Raw genomic sequence first — 6,475 nt, 5'->3', positions numbered from 1 at the left:
AGCCGAGAACTTGGGGCCCCACTCCTCAGTGTGCCCCCAGAGAAAAGCAGTCAATCACTCCCATCTCCCCGGTCTCCAGCCACACTCCATGCTCACCTGGCCTATGACCGCTCGTTTCTATCTCTGGCGCCCGACCCCGTGTGGAGTCTCCAAACCCAGCAGATCCCTGCAGCGCGCTCCCGCGCTGCTCCTCCCAGGGGAGGAAGGGGAGTCTCCCCAGATCTGCCGCTTGTTGGGTCCCTGCTGGAGGAGCAGTGGCCCGACTGTGCCGTGGATCACAGTTTATGGCAACCCTGAGCTGAGAGCCTGCGCCTTGGCTCCGTCTCTGCAGCCGGCTTCCCCGCTCCGATACCTGGGAGCTCTGCCGCACTCAGGCACCCCCAGTCTTTCTGTGACCCCGAAGGTCCTGAGACCACACTGTCCCAGCGAGAGTTCCACCACCGCTTAGCCACTGGAGCGACGTCCCTCAGCATAGCCGACTTCTAAAAGTTCTGATTTTGTGCTCCGTGGCTCTATCACTTGCCAGAAGCGGCCGATGGAGGCCCCTCCCCTGCCGTCTATCCTCCCGAATATCGCCTCGGATTCACTTCTCCGCAAGTCCTACCTTCCAGAAAGTGGTCGCTTTTCTGTTCAGAGAGTTGTTGCTATTCTTTTCTTCGATCTCCCGTTGAGTTCATAGGTGTTCAGAATGGTTTGATCTCTATCCAGCTGAATTCCTGGGACCAGACGAAATCCAGGTCTCCTACTCCTCTGCCATCTTGCTCCTCCCCTCGATACAACTAATTCTAATTATCAAGGCGAAATTGGGTTTCTACTAAATAGTAAGGGTAAGAAGGAGTATGTCTAGAATGCAGGTGATCTTCTAGAGTGCCTTTACAGTGATTAAAGTCAATAGAAAACTATAACAATTAAATTTAGACTGACTGTTACTAGCTTAGACTTTTCAGGGATGTCTGTTTGTGTCACCCTACCAGACAAGGAACCACAACCAACTGAGGTGCTTGCTGAGGTCAAAGAGAATATGGAATGGGTAGAAGAAAGCATCTACCAGCTACAACCTTGCAACCAGTTACACAAATGAGGATGTAATAGTTACAGGTAAATCTTTTTCAATATAAATATTTGATATATATATATTTATATATATACATATAGATATATAGATCATATACATTCAAATATATAATTTAGCCAAATATTTTTGTTTTCTTTTACAGGATATTAAGGGGGAGTGTTAATTAGCTGAAGAAGAAAGACATCACTCAAAGACCAAAAAGGAGATTTTTATATCCTCTTTTGACGACAGGGTGAGAGCATGTTTTCAGTTGCCCACAGGTTAACTGTATCATCATAGATGGAATAATAATGTTTTTATTTGGAGATTAGGTATGGCTTAAAGAGATGTGTATGGGTGCCAAGTTGACAAAACATGGACTGTGGTCATTTTGCAATATGTCAACATGGCTAGGCTGAACTACTTCTCCAAGAATTCTATTTTCCAAATGTTTTCAGTTAAGATGGTTGACAAGAGAGGTTCTTATGTGAGATTTTGGAAGGTGAACCTGAAGCAATAGCCATTTTGTAGTTCACACACACAATAGCTGATCTCCTGACACACCTCATTCTTTACTTAGAAGGAAAAACTTAATATCATAAAATGCCAATATTTCCCAAATGAATATAAATGTCATGCCACTCTAATCTGAATTTCAAAAGGGTTTATGTGGGTATACATGTACCCCAGCAGCATTAAACTGATAAGAACAGATACTACACTTGATCTTAGCCAAAAGGCCGAGAAGCGATCCCCTCCAGCAGCATTATCAACAACAGCCAAATTATGGAAAGAGCCCAAATTTATATCGACTGATGAATGGAATGGATAAAGAAGATGTGATGTATATATATATACACAATGGAATATTACTTGGCCATATTAAAAAGAATGAAATCTTGCCATTTGCAATGAAGTGGATGGAGCTAGAGAGTATGATGCTAAGAGAAATAAGTCAGTGAGACAAAGACAAATACCATATGATTTCACTCACGTATGGAATTTAAGAAACAAGACAAAAGAACATGGGGCAGGAAAGGAGAGGCAAACCTAGAAATAGACTCTTAACTATGTAAAACAAACTGAGGGTTACTGGAGGGGAGGTGGGTGCAGGGATGGGTTAAATAGGTGATGGGTATTAAGGAGAGCATTTCTTGTGATGAGCGCTGGGTGTTATATGTAACTGATGAATCACTAAATTCTACAACTGAAATTAATATTACACTGTACGTTAACTAACTAGAATTTAAATAAAAATTTGGGGAAAGAAAAAAAACCAAAAAACAAAAGGGTTTACATGGGAATGAACAAAATAATTTAAAACACCATATGTAGCAATAGCCCAAATAGCCTGTAAAATTTTTTGATTGAAATATAATTGATATACAATATCCTATTAGTTTCAAGAGCATAGTGATTTGATATCTTTATATATTATGAGATGATCCCCATAATAAGTCTATTTACCATCTGTCACCAAAGTTATTACAATATTATTGCCTACATTCCCCATACTTTATATTACATCCCCATGACTTGTTTATTACTGGAAGTCTGTACCTCTTAATCCCCTTTACATTTATTTTTTAAAAATTAAGGGGAAGATATGCCTTTCTAGATATGACTTACAACTACTATAATCAAAACAGAATAATATATCCACAGGAACAAACAAGACAATCAGTGGAAAAGTTTGGAGAACAGAAAAGGATACAAACATTTTGGGGAACTTAATATGTGATAAATGTATATTTAAATTTAATTGGGAAAAGTGGCTTAGTGAATAGTGCTGGTATAATTGTCTAGTCCATTTTCTACAGGTCTACCATACTTAGCAATTAACAGCAGACAGATTAGTGATCTAAGTAAAAATGAATGAATGAAGGAAGGAAGGAATGGAAATTCTGGGAGAAATTTGAGTATTTGTACATTCTTCCAGTAAAGAACTTTCTAAACATTCTAGAAACCACAGTGGTTATGAAGTCTCCCTTCTTAGGTATGGGGCAGGAGAAGAATTTGTATTTGTCAGACAGACAAGATGTTAGGATTTCCAAAATGTAAAGAGTTGCTACAAAATAATAAGAAAAAAATGGCAAAGGATACAAATATGCAAATGAAAGAGGCTAATAAACAAACAATAAGATACTCGTTCTCATTAGCCATCAGGATAATGTGAATTACAGTAACAAGAAACTGCTATTTTTCATTCATCAGATTGGCAAAAGTTAGGAAAAGGCTTATCTAGTGATGATAAAAATATGGGAAATTGAACCCTTCAAAACAGCTAGAGCAAGAATAAATTGCTCTAACCTCTGGAAAGGAGTCTGATATTATCTATTAAAATACAAAATGAATATATACCTTGACTTACCAAGGGAATCTAACAACAAAAAAAGCACTAGTACATAGGAAATATGTAAAGAATACATGTTGCAGATTAGTAAAGGGAAAAAAGTCAACAGGGGAATGGGTTAATTTACAGTATTTCCAAAAGATGGAAAAGAAGAATTCAGATTAAAAAAAACCCTTAATATCTTGCTGAAGGCTGAATGTGGCCTAGTGTGAGAGCACAGAATTCTGGGAAGCCACAGATACTAGAGAGTTTACAACACCCTTGCAGACTCAACAGGCCTCCAATAGGTGCTCATAAAACAAAAAAGAAAAAAAAAAGTGGACACAGAGCTGGAAATGGAAGGAATTCTTCCCTCAGTGGCACAGGCTTAGAGAAGAGTTACTGCCACTGTGGAAAATGTATAAAGCCCTATTTGGACCTGCCCCCTCCCCAGAGAACAAAAGTCTTCAACTGAAGGAGGACTAGCAGCAAACCCTGTTGTGCACAGGTAGAGAACCAATCCAGTTAGAAAAGGCTAAAGAAAAACACTCTACTCCTGGAGGAAAGGCAGAAAATGGTCCTGAGCTCAGGATCCTATACGATACTATCACCAGTCTCCTACCACTAAGCAAGGAACAGGAAACCTTCTCCCACAGTAAACCTGCCAAAAATACAAAGCAGAATTTGAATGCCATAGTGAGGAGAGACGGCATCACTAACAAAGCCTCTCCCCTGACAACCAGGAACAGAGAACCTGCCAAAGGGAGAGACTGGACTATGACCACAAAGAAGTCTGCCCTCCTGTCCAGGCCAACCAGCACCAGGCTACCCCTAGAGCAGGGGCATGAGGGTGGGGAAGAGCCCTTCTGAACCACAGGTACACAGGGAAGGCTTCAAGCCAAGGATGGAACAGGAATGTGAAGAGAAACTCTCTAGCATTGTGGTTGCCACACTAAGCACAATTTAAATCGTGAGAAATTCTAAATCAATAGTTCACTGTAGGTAATGACAAGCAACACAAAACCAAAATCCAGCTCATGTCCCAAACACACTAAATCAAGAACCTACACTAATGGCCTAGCAGAAGAACAGGCATGATATTTCCAGGCATAAATTCTACGTACCTCAATCTCTACTCTTTTACACCCAACATCAACACCCTATCAAAATTTACAAGACATACAAGAAACAGCAGCAGCAATGACAAAATCACTGTCAAAAAAAAAACAAAAAAAAAAAAAACCAAGGCAATTCTACAGAAAAAAACTTAGAAATGACCCATGTGTTAAAATCATGAGAGAGGGAATTCTAAATAACTATGATTAATATGTTTAAGCTCTTATGGAAAAGGTGGACAAAATGCATGAATAGATAGGGAATTTGAACAGAGATGGAAATTATAAGATAAAGTCAAATGGAAGTTTTCTCAATAAAAAACTTTGTAGGATGGGTACCTGCGTGGCTCAGTCTACCTTCAGCTCAGGTCATGATCTCAGGGTCCTGGGATCAAGCCCCACACAGGGCTCCCTGCTGAGCCAGGAGCCTGCTTCTCCCTCTCCCTCTTCCCCTAACCCACACTCATGCTGGCTTGCGAGTGCACTCTCTGTCTCTCAAATAAATAAATACATACATACATACATACATACATACATACATACCTACATACATACCTACATACTTTGTAAGAGAGCTAAAGACTGTTTTCAAATGGGCTTATTTGTTAGTAGACTAACAAAGCTGAGGAAAGAGTCAATAAATTTGCAGATGAGTTGCTAAAAATTACCTTAAACTGAAACAAAAAGAGAAAAGAGTAGGAGGAAAAAAGATAAAATGCATACAGGTACAGCCTCTTTGGAAAACAGTCTATCAGTTATATACTTATGACTCAGAAACCCCACTCCTAGATATATTTACCTTAAAGAAATGGAAACGTAGATTTACACAAAACCAGTATGTGAATGTTTGTAGTGCTTTTATTCATAATTGTCAAAATGTGGAAACACCCAAATGTCCCTCCACTGCTGAATGGATAAACAAACTGGTACAGCCATACAATGGAATACTATTCAGAAAAAAAAAATTAAATACCAACAAAAGCAATGCTTGATATTGGAAACAATATCAAGCATTACTCTAAGTGAAAGAAGTGGCACTCAAAAGATAACATATTTATGATTCTATTTATATGACACTTTGGAAAAGACAAGACTAACAAGAACAAACAAAATCAGATTACTGGTTGCCAGGTGCTGGTGGTGGAATGAGGGGATGACCAACTACAAAAGAGCATACTAGAAATATGAAGTGTGAAGGAAATGCACTGTATCTTGATGGTGGTGGTAGACCCTTGTCTAATCTCACAGAACTGTATGGTAAAAGGATGAATTTTACCATATGTAGATTATACTTCAGTATTTAAAAAGTATTTTCTTGTAATCTATTTTTGGGTCAGACCTGTATTTTAATAATTACACAGTGTGAGATTGCCTTAATTAGATTTGACATTTTCCAAATTTAAAAAAGTCATTAGAGAAGATGATTCTGGCACTTGATCTAAGGTTGAAATGCATGATCTCTATAATCCTCTCTAGCTCCAAGGTTTTTTGAGGTATGGGATTCCCCAACCTCACACACACAAATTTTACATATATAGAAATTTATATGTTTTTATATTTATAATTTTTATAATTTGTATATGTATAAATCTAGATATGTTCATGGTTATATTTATGTTTACACTATATACAAATATAAATATACACACATAATTTTGAATATTCTTCAGTATTATAATTTTTTATACATATTTGTATTTTCTTTCTTCCTTACAACATATGTGTAATCAAAAAAAAAGTTTTCTATTTTACTTATAAAATATATACTGTGCAAGAAATTAAGAAAATGAGGAAGGAGGTCATATGCTAGTCTATACAAATCTGTAATTCCTAGTATAAGAAAATATAAATAGCTCATTTTATTAAATTGACATGTTTGATATATTAAAATATTTAAAGAAAGGGAGAAATTTGCCCTTACGAAGGTGGGGTGTGGAGCATTTTCTTCATTCTTAAAAAAAACCCTAGGAAACC

General features: G+C 37.9%; 1 pseudogene; it reads right to left on the bottom strand.

Moving 5' to 3' along the window:
- Positions 1-1,628: 1,628 nt before the first annotated feature.
- LOC115937037 (U2 spliceosomal RNA) lies at positions 1,629-1,806 on the bottom strand (annotated as a pseudogene).
- Positions 1,807-6,475: the final 4,669 nt, after the last annotated feature.

This window comes from Leptonychotes weddellii, unplaced genomic scaffold (assembly GCF_054177405.1).
Source record: "Leptonychotes weddellii isolate Sample4059 unplaced genomic scaffold, ASM5417740v2 HiC_scaffold_3847, whole genome shotgun sequence".
NCBI classification, from domain to species: Eukaryota; Metazoa; Chordata; class Mammalia; order Carnivora; family Phocidae; genus Leptonychotes; species Leptonychotes weddellii.
Note: the sequence above shows the minus strand (reverse complement) of the source record. Positions and strands in the feature narration are given on the sequence as shown.